This window comes from Benincasa hispida, chromosome 2, assembly GCF_009727055.1.
Source record: "Benincasa hispida cultivar B227 chromosome 2, ASM972705v1, whole genome shotgun sequence".
NCBI classification, from domain to species: Eukaryota; Viridiplantae; Streptophyta; class Magnoliopsida; order Cucurbitales; family Cucurbitaceae; genus Benincasa; species Benincasa hispida.
The window spans coordinates 41,434,165-41,452,507 of NC_052350.1; positions in this window are offsets into that span (position 1 = coordinate 41,434,165).

An 18,343-nucleotide genomic window follows, 5' to 3' on the forward strand; every position below is an offset into this window, starting at 1 on the left:
TTGATATTAGATTTTACATTTAATTAGATCAAATTGTAAACTTGATATAAGTATTATGTGAACATTGAAATTAAAATCTTTCGGCATGAGTCCAAATTGTGTCTTAAAGTACTTGTGAATTTTTCGGCCTTATTTCCACTTTGAGATTATAATTAATCTTTGGTTGCTTGTTATGCAATTAAGTTTGGAAATTAAAGGAGATGTGATCTTGTGGGTAAGATATTTAAACAAAACTTGTGAGTTATTATGCAAACCTCTCTCTGGCTCTATCATATGCACACAATACATTCCGAAGTACAATGAATTCTATCCACAATTCAATTTGTTATTTTGCCAATTGTTTATATACATATAATTGTATATATTCTCATTATATTTTCAATCTCCGTCCTTTCAAATTCAATTTTATTTTTAATAAATACTTCAAGAGGCATTTGTAGGGCCTCTGCGAGGCATTTGATATCATATTAGTGTTGATGAAGTGCATATCAATATTTTATCAATGCTTTTGTTGGGGTAACATTCAACGTGTGTAATTATTTGTTATAGCTCTATTCCTTTGCTAGAAGGTAGATTCTTTTTTTTTTCTTTATCCTATTTATGATATCATAGATGTCGCAACTGAGGTTATATATCATGCATGCATCATTTTTTTTTTCTTGTAATATATGTAAAAATCTATCATAGGTTGCAAATCATGCATCCTAATTTTCTTATATTTGAAAGATTTGTTTGAGATATTTTTCTAATTAATTTATATTTTCTATATCCTGGAATATAATTATTATATATGAAAGATTAGGTTAGGATATTTCTATATCTTAAGGATATTTGTTTCCTTAAGATTGAGTTTCTTTTAAATAAATATAAGATTCTCTAATATTAATATTAATTTTTATATGTTAAAATTATCTTATGATAATATTGTCTTTATTTTTCAAATATGAGAATAAATATGCATGATTATCTTTAATTTTAATTTGAAAGGTTTAAAGTTTAAGATATTAAAGATTATTTCTTAAAGTGAATTTATTTTAATAAGATTAATAATTCATTGAGAAATTAACTCCTAGTTAAAAGATTAATGAATTAGAAATAAAAATTGACTAAAGAAACTCTGTCTAAGGATTGTTCTGACTAGGCTGAGATATTTAAGTTGATCGTAAGAGAACACCTCTAGGAACTAATTTAGAATTAAACAATTTTTGTTTACTATGCTAAAATTGAAATTTACTTGATTGTTGAATATTTAAATTATTCTCATATAGATAAATTTGTGAGCTTTTGAATTTTATATATAGTGATTATATATATATATATATTATATAATATATATATTTGATTGAGTTTCTTTATGACAAAGTTTGAAAATTATGAATAATAGCAACTTACTCTTCCTAAAGCTAATTTTTATTTAATACACTTAAAATTGCTTAAATCAATTAATGCCTATTGTTTTTGTCTTTCACTCGTAGTTGCATATATTTTAGATTAATAAATGCTTATAAACTAATAAGCATATATCAACATGCTATGCTCTTGTATTAGCAGTTTGAGAAAGAAAGTTTGAAACATTGTGATGAATGTTTATTTAATATCTTTTGAGATTGAATAAAACATATGAGCAAATGTTTCTATGAAAAATAATGAATTTCGACCAATAATATAATATCATTCCCTGAAATGAATGTTTCAATTTTTAATCATTGAGATCGAAATTATGTTAATAAAGGAATAAGTAATTATTCTATTAAAACAACACATATATGATGTTTTGAAGGAAAATTTCAATTTTCAAATTTGATGCAAAAGAGACAATAATCTTGTATCTATTGTACAACACAAGTCTCTTAAAATTAAAATCCTTATTAATGAAAAAAAAAATGATGTATGGAAACAAACTTTAAGAATTTATTTAAATCTCTTGAAGAGATTATAACTTATCTTTTTAACCCCTAAATATGATATTATTTGGATATTACAAGTTTCTTAGAATCTCCTGAAGAGATGATTATTGTTTTTGACCCACTTGTATATGAGATATTTAGATTTCTTTTAAATCTCCCGAAGAGATTTATGTTTTGTACATAGTACATCTATGCATATTATACTTAAAAGTAAACAATATGTTTTCCAAAATTCAAATGCTTGAAGCGAAAAATCAAATATGATATTAAGTCCTATAGTCTTCAATAAAGATTTTAGAAAAGAAAATAATATTTTGCCAGAGGAGCAAAATTGACAATTAATGTATTTTATTCTCTTGTAAATGAAAGAGAAGTTTAGTAACTTTGGAATGTATATGTTGTAATAGATATCATCTAGAAAGATTGATAATAGATTAATATATGGTATTTATATACTATATCTATTATCTTCTATGAGAAATGCATATAAAGTTTTGTTTTTCCTTCTAAATTGTATTCACACATATTTGTGTAGTTGAAATATATGCAATAATGAACCTGAAGTTCATTTATTCAAATATATTTTCTTTGGACATAATGAGTCATTTTGGGTCAATAGTGAAAATAATTATTGAAAATATGTATTATCCATTAAAAAACTAGAAGATTCTTCCATCTAATTAATTGACATGGTGTCGTGTTCTCAAGAGCTTAATTATCGAACTCTCACTAGCTAAAATTGAAATTGAGTCTTTCCTATCTTTGGAACAAATTCACGGTTTTATGATTTTTGTTGGCGCATCCCGTTGATGGTAACATATATACTTATTATTTTGTTTTGATAATGCTAATGAGTTTGCATTCCAAACATTTGATAATTGATTGGGATAAATATTAAACATCTTGTAGCTTATATTCAAATAGCAAAACTTCTAGATTTGTATGAGATCATGTTATTGTGCATGCTCGACCAATGACTAATGAGCTTATGGTCAAAAGCCAAATATATTTCATTAAAATAAACTGTAAATGTTTGATTGTTCCACAACAACAATTAAGATGATGGAGCAATTAAAATTAATGTTGAGATTGATTTTACATTAATTAATTACTTTGAACCCTTGATAGGTGGATTGTTTACAAGTTAATTGTTACTAATGAGACAAATTTTCAAACATTAGGAGGAGGAGTTAAGGAAAAGTTGGAAACATAAATTAAATAAAATACTTAAGTATTTTCTCATTTTGATCATCATACAAATCACTTTGAACCAGAAGTCCAAAAGATAATTCATTTGTAAAATATTGCAAATCAATGCTACATGCATTTACAGAACATTTACAGTTGCAAGAAAGTGACCAAGTTATATCCCATTGCAACAAGTTGTCAATACTAATGAGTCTGCAACACGTCTGAAGCGTGATAGACAAATGGATTCCAAAGATAAAGATCTTTGAAAAAGAAGGAGTTAATCAATGAATCAGTTGAGAATATAAATATTCTCGAAGAAATCCTAAATATGAGTACTCATAAGAATCTTGAAGTAAATAGGGATAATAAAGAGATCTCCATAAATTATATATCATGACAAGAAAAAGATGGAATCATACTTAAACGAGTTGATAATATTTTTGCATACAATGTTGTTCACGATATTATTTATGAATATTAGTATTATATACTCAGATATATTAAGAAATTTCGCACCATAGAAAGGATTGATTTATGTAGAAAAAAACAATTCAATAGAAATAAATTCATTTTCCAAATCATGAGAATTAGTAGTTCAAGCATTAAAGAATGTAAAATACGTGGGATACAAGTGAGTATTTGTAAGAAAAAAAATAAAATGGGGTCGCAATATAGAAAGTGAGACAAGTCCCACAAAATTCTCGCTAAGAACCGGTTTTGATTATAAAGAGACATATTATCCTATAGTAGATACAATACCATGGGATATTTAGCTTATCTAGTTGTGCATGAAAAACTTAACATGCATCTTATGGATGTAGTTATTGTACATTTATATGAATCTCTTAATAATATATTCCGAAGGATTAAAGGTACCAAAATCATATAAGTAAAATAATAGAGAATGATATATATGTCATAGAGAATTTTATAAATGTGAAACCCGGAATTCCATTTTCTCTTTCATGGCAGGAAATAAAAGAGATTAACTAAGTATGAGTTAGATCCTAAGATAAAGAGTAGGAAAATAGGATTTGTTAAATAGCTTTGGAAATAAGCCATAACTAGTGAAAATTTGGCTAAGTATAACCATGCGTTGGAAGCCAAGGGAAAAAAATAACTAAGGGTTGTCCATGCGTTAGCCATGAAGCTTTTAGAGGTTATTTGGGGTGTTGAAGGAAGCCAAAGTGTGGCCAAGAGAAACGCATGCGGCAGCCAATGTCTTGAGAGGTTAGAACAACGCATGCGGCGATGGAAGGCATGCGGCAATAGAGGCATGTGGCGATGAAGGCATGTGGTGATGAAGGCATGCGGCGATGAAAGCATGCGACGATGGATGCGTTGGTGTCATACAGCAGTGCCATGCGTCGGCACTATGCGGCAACATTATGCGTTGATAGTATGCGACAACAACGTTAGGCGATGAACTATGTGGCGGTAAGACAAGCCAGGATGGACACATGCGCCAACTGATGTATCCGAACATAGAAATGTTGCGGCAATTGGATGGGCGTATTTGTGGCTAGATGACCTAATATGAAGTTGGACGAACACTTATGAGGGTGGATGGACGCATCCAAGGACGTCATCCAGACATGTGGCTTGCTAGGAAGGAGTCTTAGGCCTTAAGTAAATGAGGTGGGTGCACGAGCAGACATGTAAAGTTAAGCCTTAAGTGCTGACTATGGAGGAGGAGGACACTTAAGATTGCGTTGATGTCAGGGATGCGTTGATAGTGTAAGGTGAAGACACATAAAGCAGAAGGTGGAAGAGGCTGGGAGTTGGCAGAAGATAAGGAAAACACTTGGATGTGATCAAGGGAAGAGGTATCGGGCAAAGGAGAAGGGTTGAACGCCTATAAAAGAGGGAGAACGCCTCACTTCAACCCAAACATCAGTTAAGTACATAAAAACCATAAATAAAGGAAAGAATAAGAGATATTCGAAGGAGGACAGGAAGTGTTTGGGCGGAGGTACAAGCAAAGGTGCCGAAGGGAACAGGGTTGTACAGATAGACGCATAGGCTAACTTCAAACAAGAAGATTTTCCAAACTATTCGTGCAAATCAGGTGATTTTTGAACCAAAAGTTTCTAAATTAAGTGTAGTTTCAGTGTGAGGGTGAATGAAATTCTAACTCTAAGGCTGTCAAATTCAAGGAAAACCGAGAGGTGCTCACCAGTGAGGAGAAAGTCGGGCTAGGAAGAATATACTTGAAACTCGAAACTTTTGCCAAGGAATTTCAAGGCAAAACTTTAAAGTATTATAGTTAAGAAATTTTTACACATTTTTGAAGAAGGAAATGTCTTGAGATAAGGCCCGAAAGAGTGAGTAATCTAATCTTAAAGTTAAACCTGAAATAGGGTCCATCGGAGGAACAAGGGAAATCGGGTGAATTGGGAAGAAAGTTCTCAATAGATCACTGTGAGTGGTTTCTTCTTTTGCTTTTTTAAGCATATTGTGAATTAATATGTTGTAGTTTATGCTATGAGATGTGTATGACGTTGGGATGGTCAAGAGGTCTGTGGACCTAGTGCCTGAGCCCAAAATAAATCCTTACAGGATGGTCAGGGGACCGAGGAGTCTAGTTCCTGAGCCTGTGGGAAGGAAAAACCTTGAATGGGATGGTCAGATGGCCGACAAACCTAGCTTCTGAACCCATGCAAGGGAGAACTATGTGCACATAGGTTTGAAATTTTTAGTTATGAAATGTTAACCATCTACCGTGTGTGTAGGTGGGTTTGTGAAAGTTTCATGATATGGCAGAGGTTTGCGTGGGAACCTCATGATAATGCTTGTAAAAGACTTGTATTTGTTTTACCACTCACTGAGCTTTGTAAAGCTCATGGTTTGTCTCTGTGTTTCTCTTGCAAGTAGCTGATGAGTCCAGGTTGCAGTGTTGGTCAAGGTCTGCCACAAGTCTAGAAATAGTATTGAATGAGATTGGTTGTCGTGATAATGTCTTTCATGTAAATGTAACTTGAATTTTTAAACTAGTTTCTAATTAAAACATGTAATATTTTTCCGTTGCTGTTAAGTAAGGTTATTAAAAAGAAACTAGTAGGTTAACCAAAGTAGCATCAGTTAATATCATGCCTCTCCTTGGGCTCAGGAGTATGAGCTCGGGGTGGGGTGTGACAATAAAACATTCTTGATGAATGTAAAATAATCATCTTATTAAATATTTGATGATATGAGGGTATAAAAATAACTCTATTTGTTCATAAACTTTTATTAAAAAAAAAAAAAAGCACAATATGAAATTTATTATACATTATATATATATTGATGATTTAAGCAGAAACTCGAAGAGATTTCAAAGGCAAATAGAATTTCTTGAAAAATAAATTGAGATGATAAGTTTTGTGTTAGCTTGTAAATAAAGCATAAAGTAGATGGAATTGCATCAATATATAAATATAAGATATTATATAGACTAGTTCCACCATTGAACATTCTTATGATGGTTCATTCACTTGGTGTGAAAAGTTTATATCATCTGATGTTAGAAAGACAATGAAGAACTTTGGGTCCCGAAGAACCATATTTTTTTTGGAAATAAGTGCATTTATATCTTTACTAGTTTATACGCTACCTGTCATAGCATAAACATAATATTCCTCTAAAGAAAGATATTGGAGTAAAGTTAAAAATATGTTGTGTTTTTATTTTTGAGAATTAGTTTACATAGATTTATTTTATTCTCATAAATTTAATTATGATCTAGTTGACTGTGAAGATATGGGTTACTTATTTAACCCATAAAATTAGATCTTAAACAAGTTACTTAGTACATAGAGAACAATTCTTGTATTATGTCAGTTTATGAAGCAAATCAATAACTACTTTAATCATGTTAAAACCTTGATGATGTACGACGCTAGCCAATAGTGTTATTATATGAAGATGATAAAGCATAAAGTATCGACATCACTATTCAACGAATTTCTTCAAAAGACAACTTGGGAGACTTATTGACGAAAGTGTTACCTACAACAACATTTGAGAAGTTAACACTATTTATATGTAACAACCAAAAGTATCAAGTGACATTTTCATGAGGGGACTAAATGTGCTGCACTTTTTTTCCCTTGACTATGGTTTTATCCCATTGGGTTTTCCTAATAAGGTTTTTAATGAGTCGGTCACCGAAGTATATAAAATAATGTGCTCTTTTCCCATCACTAGGATTTTTTCCCCATTGAGTTTTTTCCTAGTAAAGTTTTAACGAGACATTTATTTTACATACTATGGATATCTAAAGGGGAGTATTGTAAATATAATATTGTAGATATCATAACTTATTTATGTTACAACAAACCCATAACCTTCATAGGTTATCCAAATCTTATAACCTCCCTCATTAATTTTACCTTGTAACATACACTCCACCATGTCCTATAAATAAGGTTGTAAGGTGCTTTTGTAGATGACAACACAATTAAGTTCAATATTAGCTCTCTACTTCTCTTCTATTTTTATCTCTTGATTTGCTTTCATTGTTATTTTGTTGTTCATATTTCTTATTTCATCACAATATTAACCCTTTAACTTTTTTGCCCTTTTTAATCTGTTCGGTTTTAAAAGTTTTAGTTTGTAGTTGACTTTCTAACCGTATTTTTGGTAGGCTTTAAATGATAAATTTTCCATGGTGCATTAATTATAATAGTTATTATAAAGGTAACGTTATGCTAACCATCTAATTAAATCAATCCAATGCATTTATATCTCTTTTTCAAGTATAAGTGTGCCTAATTTCTATTATTAACTTTATAAGTTTATAGCATAGTGGATTGATTTTCACTCATCAAATTTCAAAAGTCACTTGTACCAGGTGGATTCCAATAGAAATTTTTCCCAAAAGAAATAATAAAATAAAATCCCAATGGGAAAGCTTTTTTCTTATGTGAATCCTTTTGAAAAAAAAGTTATTTTAGTCGCACAATGATCTTACAATTATTAATAATTTTTAGAGAAATTGGAGTACATAGCAACTTTTATGGTTGCATTTGGAAATATGGCAAAAACTAGAATCCTTCATATTTTTGGCAAACCAGCACTCCTACACGTGGCTTCTGATTTTCGTATTCTGATATTGCCCTCAATGAAGCAATCAAAATTCTTGTGCGAAAGCGTATGATCAATATTTGTCTCAATTATGTTATATGAATTTTAGAGAGAACGATAACAAAGAGACAAGATTAAACATGCTATTAAAAAGTTTAGAGGCAAAGGATGTTACCTTTGAAGATTAGCTTTCAAAACCTTCACCCAATAAGCGTCGGAACCTTATAGCTCTACATGAACCAATTCCACGAATAGGACACTATCAAGAGATTTCTCTACTATCCTCTTTGGACAAGGAGGTTTGTGGAAACTTTGTGGAAGAGAAGAAAAAAAAAACATAAAACTCCTTTCTCTGAGAGTATGTGAGAGAGACTGTGAGAGTATAAAATTTCAATCTTATTCCAACAATCTTTTCAACTGCGGACTATTAAGCAAATTTAAAGACAAGGAAGAGGGTAACTACCTCTCTCCACTCTCCCACTCTCCTACTTCCCCTGCAATGTGAGGGAGTTTAATTTAATTTAATAAATTAATTGAATTAAATGTGAATATTTAAATTAATTAATTTTAATCATATTATAGATGTGCATTTCTCACATAACCTACAGTTTTAATATGAATCTTATTCATATTAATTATAACCTATATAGTTTTAATATAAATCTAAGCTATATTAATTTAATACAAATATTAATACTCTCATATTATATAGTTTAATTTTGAATCTAATTCAAAATTAACTTTATATTATAATGTATATTAATTGTAACACACATAATTAGCATTATATTATTTTTTTTATCATATACAATCAATTCCCCTTACAATAATTTGAACTCTTCAAAAAAATTTCCACTTTAAAATCCTTGTTTAATCTATTTGTGAGCTAGAAAAGGGCCTAATGGACTTACAGTTATAAGCTCTAATGATTCATGATTAACTAATTAGACTCTTTAATTAAGTTAATCATCATTCATTAACTATGGGGCACTCCACTAAAGACCCATAGTTGCATTCCTATTAACTGTAGTATATTTATGTGTCCATTGAATTAACCATATTTTGTAAGCCAACCCTTCACAAATTGTTCGTAGTTCAACTAGGTCAAATTACCATTTTACCCCTGTAGATACCTCTTGTACCTTAAGTACCACTGATCCTCTTATGAACAATTTTGTTTAAGGTCCAAACGTAAATAATGTCTTCTTAGGCCAGTGAGAGGACGAGGTCTCATTGTTCAAGTCTCAGAGTCACCACTTAAGGAAACAATCTGTATACTTTCCCTAAAGTTGGAAAAGAGTGAATTTCATCTCATGAAGCTATGTTCCCAACTCCTCACGCGGTATCGTTCCCAAAATGGTAAGAATATTAAGTCGGCAACTAAGACCACTCTCAACCACACAAATTAAAGAACAACTCTTACAAACAAAAGTTCATAACTTATTCAGGATTAAGATCAAGTTACATGGTTATCGTGTAAAATATAAAACTCTTCAATTAAAGGTGTTATAAAGAATCTTGTACAAACTTATTGTATAGGATACCCCCAATTGTATGTTATCACATGGACGATTTGGATTGAATCATTTGTAACACTTACAACTATTGTAACATTTACAAAGTGAGTTGTATCCATAGTGTTACCAGGATAAGATATCCAACCTTATCCAGATACTATAGAACTTATTCCTTGAACGTGATCCAGTTGTATGTCAATTACATACTATTCAAGCTACACTAAATAACCTTGGATCTTAGTTTATTGGATTTTGAATTATGAAAATAATGTAGAATACTTTATTCATTAAATAAACACTTTATTTATTAATTAATTATTTTTTTTTACAAAATACATAGACTACGAGATTTAAGACATAAATCCTAACAAAATCTTCCACTTGACCTAATGTTAGTGGGATGTACAATACATGTAAAAGATAAATACAATAAACTAGGGCATACATTATACCCAATCATATCTCCCACTTGCCCTAATCTAAGTGATACATATCCTGTAGACCTAGATCTTTTAGATGAATCTTGAACATTTCAGCCGTTAAAGTCTTGGTAAATGGATCAACAATGTTGTGCTCTAATGCTATTTGCATAACAATCATGTCCCCTCGTTGCACACTCCCATATCAAATGACACTTTTATTCTATGTGCTTTCCTGCTTATAGCTTTGAGGTTCCTTCGAATTTTCCACAGCACCAATGTTGTCATAGTAAAGAGAGATAGGCGAAGACATATTTGGAATAACTTTCAAATCAATCAAGAACTTGCTCAGCCAAACAACTTCTTTAGCAGCTCCACAAGCAGCTACATATTCGTCCTCTATAGTAAAGTCTACAACACAACCTTGCTGAAGGAACTCATTTACAAGAGATCCATAAGCAGAAGCGGATCATCTAAAATCTATTTCGATTGAAAACATAAATTTACAATAAACACAAACAGATTATGCATTTTAAGTAAAATTACAACATGCTTTTAAACAAGAAATAGAGTTCAGAGATTATACCTTTGAAGAACACTTCTTCGCGTTAATCCTTCGAACTATCACAAACTTCTCGAACAGTCACAAGCTCCTCGAACAGCAACAAAAAATGAACCAAAAATGTGAAGACACTAAAACTTGGAGACCTTGGTACTCTCAAGGTGAGAACCCAGGAGTGGTGGGCTCTGACTATTCTGGTTAAAAGGAAGTTTGAGAGTTTGAAGAAAGAAGACGATTGAGGAAGTGCACTATCGTATAGCAAGATTCTCCAATCGTGTAGTTCAAAGCTTTTATCGTATAGGCTCGGTGTAAAATTTGTAGTGTGTTCTTTCGTATGGTCTAAAAGAAAAAATGATTTTTTCATTTATTCCATTTTGCCATAAAAACCAACTAACCATCCACTAAGGTGGCTAGGGAGAAAAAAGGGATTAATTATCTAAAATGATAAATAATATAAATATATATGAAAACCAACTTATCATATTATATTTATAACCTATAGTTTTAATATCACATCATATGTAATATTTAAACCATAGTTCTTTTCTCCTTCATTTAATTTAAATCATATTTATATCAAATTTCTCCAATTAATGTATCTCATATATCATATCAATTATATCACATATAATTGAACAAGTTTAATCATATCATATATAATCAAACTCCCTCTTGTCAATTTGAACACTTCAAAATGACCCAAAAACTTATTCTCAACTTGAATCTATTAAGCTACCAAGGGGTCCTTATGGACCTGTAGCTTGAAGCTCCAACGGTACGTGAATAGCTGACTAAACTCTTTAGTCACGAGATCCACCATCCGTTAACTGTCGAGCACTCCACTAAAGACCGATAGCTGCACTCTTCTCACTACAGATATATTTCTGGGTCCATCAGATATAACCAGTCAACAGTACGATAACCCTTCACAGATTACTCATAAGTACAGTTGGGCTAATTTATTATTTTGCCCCTGTAGTTATATCTAACTCCTTAAGTACCACTGATTCCTTTAATGAACAACACATCATAGTTCTACTATGAGTGGACACTTCTTGGGCCTTGAGAATGTGTATGGCGCCACATCATTCAAGCCCCGGAATCAGCCCTTAAAAGAGCAATCTACTTACTCCTACTTCAAAGAAGAAGTGAATTCTATCTTGTGTACTTGAGTTCCCAGCTCCCTAATCAGACGAATCCCCAAAGTGGTAGGTTTGAGTCGACAATCTGGTCATTCACACCCATGCAAATTAAAGGATCGCTCTCATAGGCAGAAGTTCCCAACTCACTCAAGATTAAGGTCATGTTACTTATGGTCATCCTAGTGAAATGAAAGTCTCTGTCATGAACGTTATATAACAAGACTAAACACTTTGTGGTTTGGTCTTATACAAACTCGTTTGTATAGGACACCCCCACCCGCATGTCTCCACATGAATGATCAGGATCAGATCATCTATAGCACGTCACAACACTTATAATATCTACAAAACGGGTCGTATCCGTAGTGTCACTAGGATAAGGTTTCCCTCCTATATCCATATACTACAGACCATTTAGGTTATCCTTGAGGCATGATCCATTTGTATGTCTCCACATACATGCTTAAGTTACAACGACAACCAGGGAACATAGTTTATTGGTTTGTGGTAAAACCAAATAAAATATCTCATATTTCATAGACAATAGTGAAGAAAGTATCTCATATTATTACATCACAAGCATTTGTTCATACAGGTGTTTACAAACTACAAGACCCTACGAGAGTTTAGGGCATCAACCCAACAAACCCTTCACAGATCACTCGTAAGTACAGTTGGGACAATTTACCGTTTTTCCCCTATAGTTACATCTAACTCCTACAATACCACTGATTCCTCTAATGAACAATACATCATAGTTCAAGCCTCGGAATCATTCTTTAAGGGAGTAATCTATCTACTTACCCATGCTTTAGGGAAGAAGTGAATTCCATCTTATGTAGTTGAGTTCCCAGCTCCTCAGTTAGACGAATCTTCAAAGTGGTAGGTTTCAGTCGACAATCTAGCCACTCACACCTATGCAAATCAAAGGACCACCCTCATAGGCAAGAGTTCCCAACTCACTCAGGATTAAGGTCATGTTACCTATGGTCATCCTAGTAAAATGAAAATCACTGTCATGAACGGCGTTATATAACGAGACTAAACATTTTGTGGTCCAGTCTTATACAAACTTCTTTGTATAGGACACCCTTGCTCGCATGTCTCCACATGAATGATTAGGATTAGACCATCTGCAGCACTTTCCAAGTCTTGTAACATCTACAAAGCGGGCCATATCTGTAGTGTCATCAGGATAAGGTTTCCCTCATTTATCCATATACTACAGACCATTTAGGTTATCACTTCACGCATGATCCACTTGTATGTCTCCACATACATGCTTAAGTTACAACGATAACCAGGGATCTTAGTTTATTGGTTTGTGGTTAATGCAAATAAAATATCTCATATTTCATAGACAGCAATGAAGAAAATATCTCATATTATTACATCACAAGCGTTTGTTCATACAAGTGCTTACAAACTACAAGACCCTATGAGATTTAGGGCATCAACTCCAACAAGTTAGACTGTGACTTATTGTTCATTAGAGGGATCAATGGTACTTAAGAAGTTAGATGTAAGTATAAGGGCAAAATGATAATTTTGGCCTAGCTGTACTTATGAATAATTTGTGAAGGGTCATCTCACTATTGACTGGTTATATCCAATGGACAAAGAAATATATTTATAGTGCAAAGAGTGCAACTATCAATTTTTAGTGGAATGTACGACAATTAATGGAGATTGAATAATTTAATTAAAGAAGTTTAACTAATTATTCAAGTACCATTGGAGCTTCAATACAAGTCCATGAGGTCCCCTCTGTAGTTCAACAGGGATTAAATGAGAATCAATTTCGGATTAATTTGAATTGTTCAAATTAAATGAGAGAATTAATTATATGTGATATACTTAACTTAATTTAATTATATATGATATAATTAATATAATGTATTTGATACATTATAATATAAAGTTCATTTAAGAGGAAATAAATATTTGAATATGATTCAAATATTAATTATGTGAATTGGATTCATATAATTAAATTTAGTATAAATGTGATTTATATTAAATTTCATGCATTATTGAGAGAAATAAAACTAAAGGTTATGTTGTATCTGATACAATATTAAATCTATAGGTTATGTGTTATATTTGATATAACATATAGTTTAATATATATTATATGATAAGGTGGTTATTATATATATATATTAATTCATTTATTAAAATAATGTGATGAATTGTTTTATTAAATTAATTTTAATTTTTAAATTAATTTTAAAATAATATTATTCACATAGACATCACATTTCTAATGAGATTAGAAATTAAGTTTAATCTTTTAATCATTTTAATAGGATTAAATTGGTCTTAATTAAAAGATTAAATTTGTAGCAAATATATTTATAAGGAACATTTTGTCTAAGGCTATTTTTATCTAGGCTGGAGTATTTAAATTGATGGAAATGTAATACCATTACCTGGAAACTTACTTGGAAAGGTGAATTAGATAGATTTGCTATAAGTATGCAATTGTTGATTAAATTTTATTGAAGTGTTTAATAAACATTAATCAAAATTGTTTGATTATCCAAAGAAAAAGTTACTTTTGGGCAAACTTAAACAAACACTTAGCTAAAATCAGTAGCTGGATTTTCCTAAGTTAAAGAACCCTAGGTAAAACACTCAATGGGAAAAAAAATGGGGTATATGATACTTCATTTTTCATTTTCACGTTTCTCCCTAAAGTTCACACTGTGCCATCTATACTCGGCCTCGAGGCGCCTTTGCTTATGCCCCCCTGCGGATGGTGTTTGTATACGTCAATATCAAGGTGAATAGAGAGGGTCTTTATAGTAAGTGCGAGCGGAATGTGTGTCAACATATCCCATGGTCTCTCTCATTAGTTTGTAGTAAATTTTCACGCTCGACCTCAAGGCACCTTTGCTTGTGTCCCTCTACGACTGGCAGAATCATCATTCTCTACCAAACAAGTCTCCAAGACAAATAAATCACATTTACTATCTTTAGACTTCATCCTCTTGTGGAGAGTAGTGAGACCAATATCAGAACCTAAATAAGCTCCAATTTCCATTTCAAAGAACAATTCTCACCGATGAACTTTAACTGAGTCAGCAACAATTGCTTTCTCTTTTAGTCCCTTGACATTCAAGAAAGACTAGATATTATCTTGGGAACTGACACCACTGGTTTTATTGTCATCCATCCCTTTTTGCTCAAAAAGTGAGAACTGACATTCAATCAATTCTTGCAACGATTCCATGATCTAACGTGCAATGACCATGTTATCAACCCTGTTGGCTAATGCATCAAGTATGCTAGCCAAAATGTGAAGTTGGGCTATCGAATTAGCCTTTATCCACACATCATATGCATTACGAACATTTCGCGATGCTCCAAAGGTCGAGACTTGACGACACTCCTCAACCATGACAAACTGGAGGTTGTTTACCACGAAATATGTTTTAAGAGATTTTTTCTAGTGTATGAAAACGGTCAAATTAAAAGAGGCAACTAACAAAAAATTATACATGTTGCTGAAAAAAAAAACACATTGATCTACATTAGATTTTAGCAAATACTCTTTAAAACAAAATCCAATATGGTTTAGATAAATCTAAATGAACCCCGTGTGACATTTAATTTTGCAATGACGCTTCAATAGTTTAGGACAAAAGCCACCGAAGGATAGTCAATTTATCCCTTCTCTGAATTGAGACACTCTCAACCAGTCATTAACACCAGAACAACTCTCGTTCCTATCACAACTAGCCATCATTTACTTAGTCAAGAAATCATTAACTTGCTTAACAATTTCCCGTAAGTGTGACCTTTCATTTTTTATCCTAAAGTTCCACCCCAAGCAGCCAATTCGAAGGAAAAAAATCCAATTGGGGCAAAAACTAAAGCGACCCTATCCATTAATGGAGTTCACATTGATATTGACCAACCGCACAAACCATCCGAAGGGGTACGCTCCCAGAGCACCACGAGGCTGTGCAAGAAGATCTCACGGTGCAAACCAATGAAGGAGACCACAGGATATGTTGACACACATCCTTCACTCACTTACTATAAATACTCTCCCCATCCACCTTGATATTGACTCATGCAAACACCATCCGAAGGGGGATTCTCCCAGGGCACCACGAGGCCAAGCATGAATCTCACGGTGTAAACATTCAGGGAGAAACATGAGTGGAATTGGCATATCATATATAACTTTTCCTCCCACTGAGTATTTTATAACCTAGGATTTAGTTTACTTAGAAAAAACATGGCTAAAGATTTTAACTAAGTGACTTTTTAGGTTTGCCCAAAAGTAGCTATTACTTTAGTAAGTTGAACAACTTTTGATCATCATTCATTAAACTCTTTAACGAAGTCTTTTATCAACTGTTGCATGATTGGAGTAAATCTATCTAATTCACCTTTCCAGATAGGTTCCGAAGTAGGGGTGTTCTGTTTCCATCAACTTAAATACCCCAACCTAGACAGAACCAGCCTTAGACAAAAGATCCCTTATAGACAGATTTAGTACAAGTTTAATCTTTTATGGAAATCAATTTAATCCTATTAAGTCGATTTAAAAGATTAAACTTTGGTACCTAATCTCACTAGAACCATGAACTTAGATCTATCTCAATCAAATTTTAAAACCCTTTTAAAACATGAGTTTTACCTAAGTCTGCATGCAACTCTTTCTTATTGATTTTAGTTCTAATTTCCATTATAACACTTATAAACAGAAACAACTAAAACTAATCACAATGCAAGGAAACACATACAAGGCATTCATAACTCTTATAAATAAGCCTAAGTGTCATGCTTCATGCATTGTTCATTCATTACTACTGGTATATAACACTTATACAGTAAAATAATGAAACAAGCATACATGCTCTCATACACCCTTATACTATAACTTTTATGATATAAAGATGATGCATGTATAAATATAACTCTTATATTATATGATACATGAGCATGCTTTCTTGTAATTTCATCGTGTCATTTACTATATTATAACACTTATAATATATGATGCATGAATAAAATACATAACCTAAGGTGGGTTTTAAATCTATATGTCATATACTATGGCATATAAATAAACATATATCTCATGTACATTAAGTAAAAGTTGATGAACCGGGATAATTAGCCTCAAATCCACAAGAATAAAGCTAACTGTTACAAAAAACAATGAGTCTACCGTTCAAACAGGCGAACCGGGTTTTTAACCGTCTGGGTTAAGATCGCGCCTCCTTGATCGTCTAATAAATCCTTGTGATCGTCTAGCAATGTTGTATGAGCATAAACGATCGTTTAGCAACAATCGTGTACCTTTGACTATACGATGAAGCATGAAGGTTATGTGATCATTCAGCACACATCATGCAACATAAGCCTTAAATGATCAAGTAGACAACAACGATGCGGTGAAGCATAATCGTCTAAACAATTGTTAAGCAAGCGTAAGGTATCGTATACCGGGTGATCGTGTAGTCAGTGACTATGCGATGACGCATGCTAAACTACACGATCGTTTAGTGCGCACACCTTTTATTAAACGATGAGCATCAAATACCCTATGCGATCGTTTACCCCAAGCATCCACATGATCGAGCAACCAACACTACACGATAGAATAAACTTTTTACCCCATCGTTTAGCATTAGCTATACGATCGTTTAGTAAATGCTACACGATCGGACAGAACATTTCTACAGGATTGTTTAGCCAAATCTCAACAATCGTTTAGCTTGGGCTACACGATGCGACCAACCTTTGGTCTTATTTTTCAATGAGAACTGCATCTCCATGCTTCGAAACTGCATCACGAACGACTCAAAATACAAACTCGATTGCTTGTTAATTATGCCCAAAAATGTAGGGGCCCTTACAAATTAACACTTTGTAAACTTAAAGAAAGCTTTAAACAAAGGCAACTATCACGTAAACATCCATCAACACATCCACAAATACATTTAACTCTTAAATGCATTGCAGAACAAACTTAAAACTCACCACGACTGTAAAAGAAGTTTATTACAGTAAATGGAATTTGGAATATCAAAACAACCTAGCTCTGATACCAATTGAAGGAAATCTTAAAATAGAGATCTTCATGAGCAGCGGAAGTGGATCGTTCCAAATTCCATTCAGATTGAACACAATAATTATAGTCTTAAACGAAAATGAATAGATTATACATAATCAGAAATTATAGCATGCTATAAGATGATACAAGGGATAGAGGATGCATACTTTTGAAAAACCATTCTTTATGTATCCCTCGATCATCTCCAATGCATCCAATGCAACGCTCGTACATAACGAACAGCACACAACCCCCATGAACGTCTGAATGCTCCTCAAACAAAATCGAGTCCAACTCAATTCACAAACGGATGTAGAAACTACCATAAGTGTTACCTTGGTATTCTCGATGTGAAAATTCAGAAGTTGTGGGCTCTGTATGATCTTAGCCTGAAGAAAAGATGAGGTATACGATCGAGTAGACGATTGAGTAAGTAGGAGATATGAACATTGTCTATCGCATAGA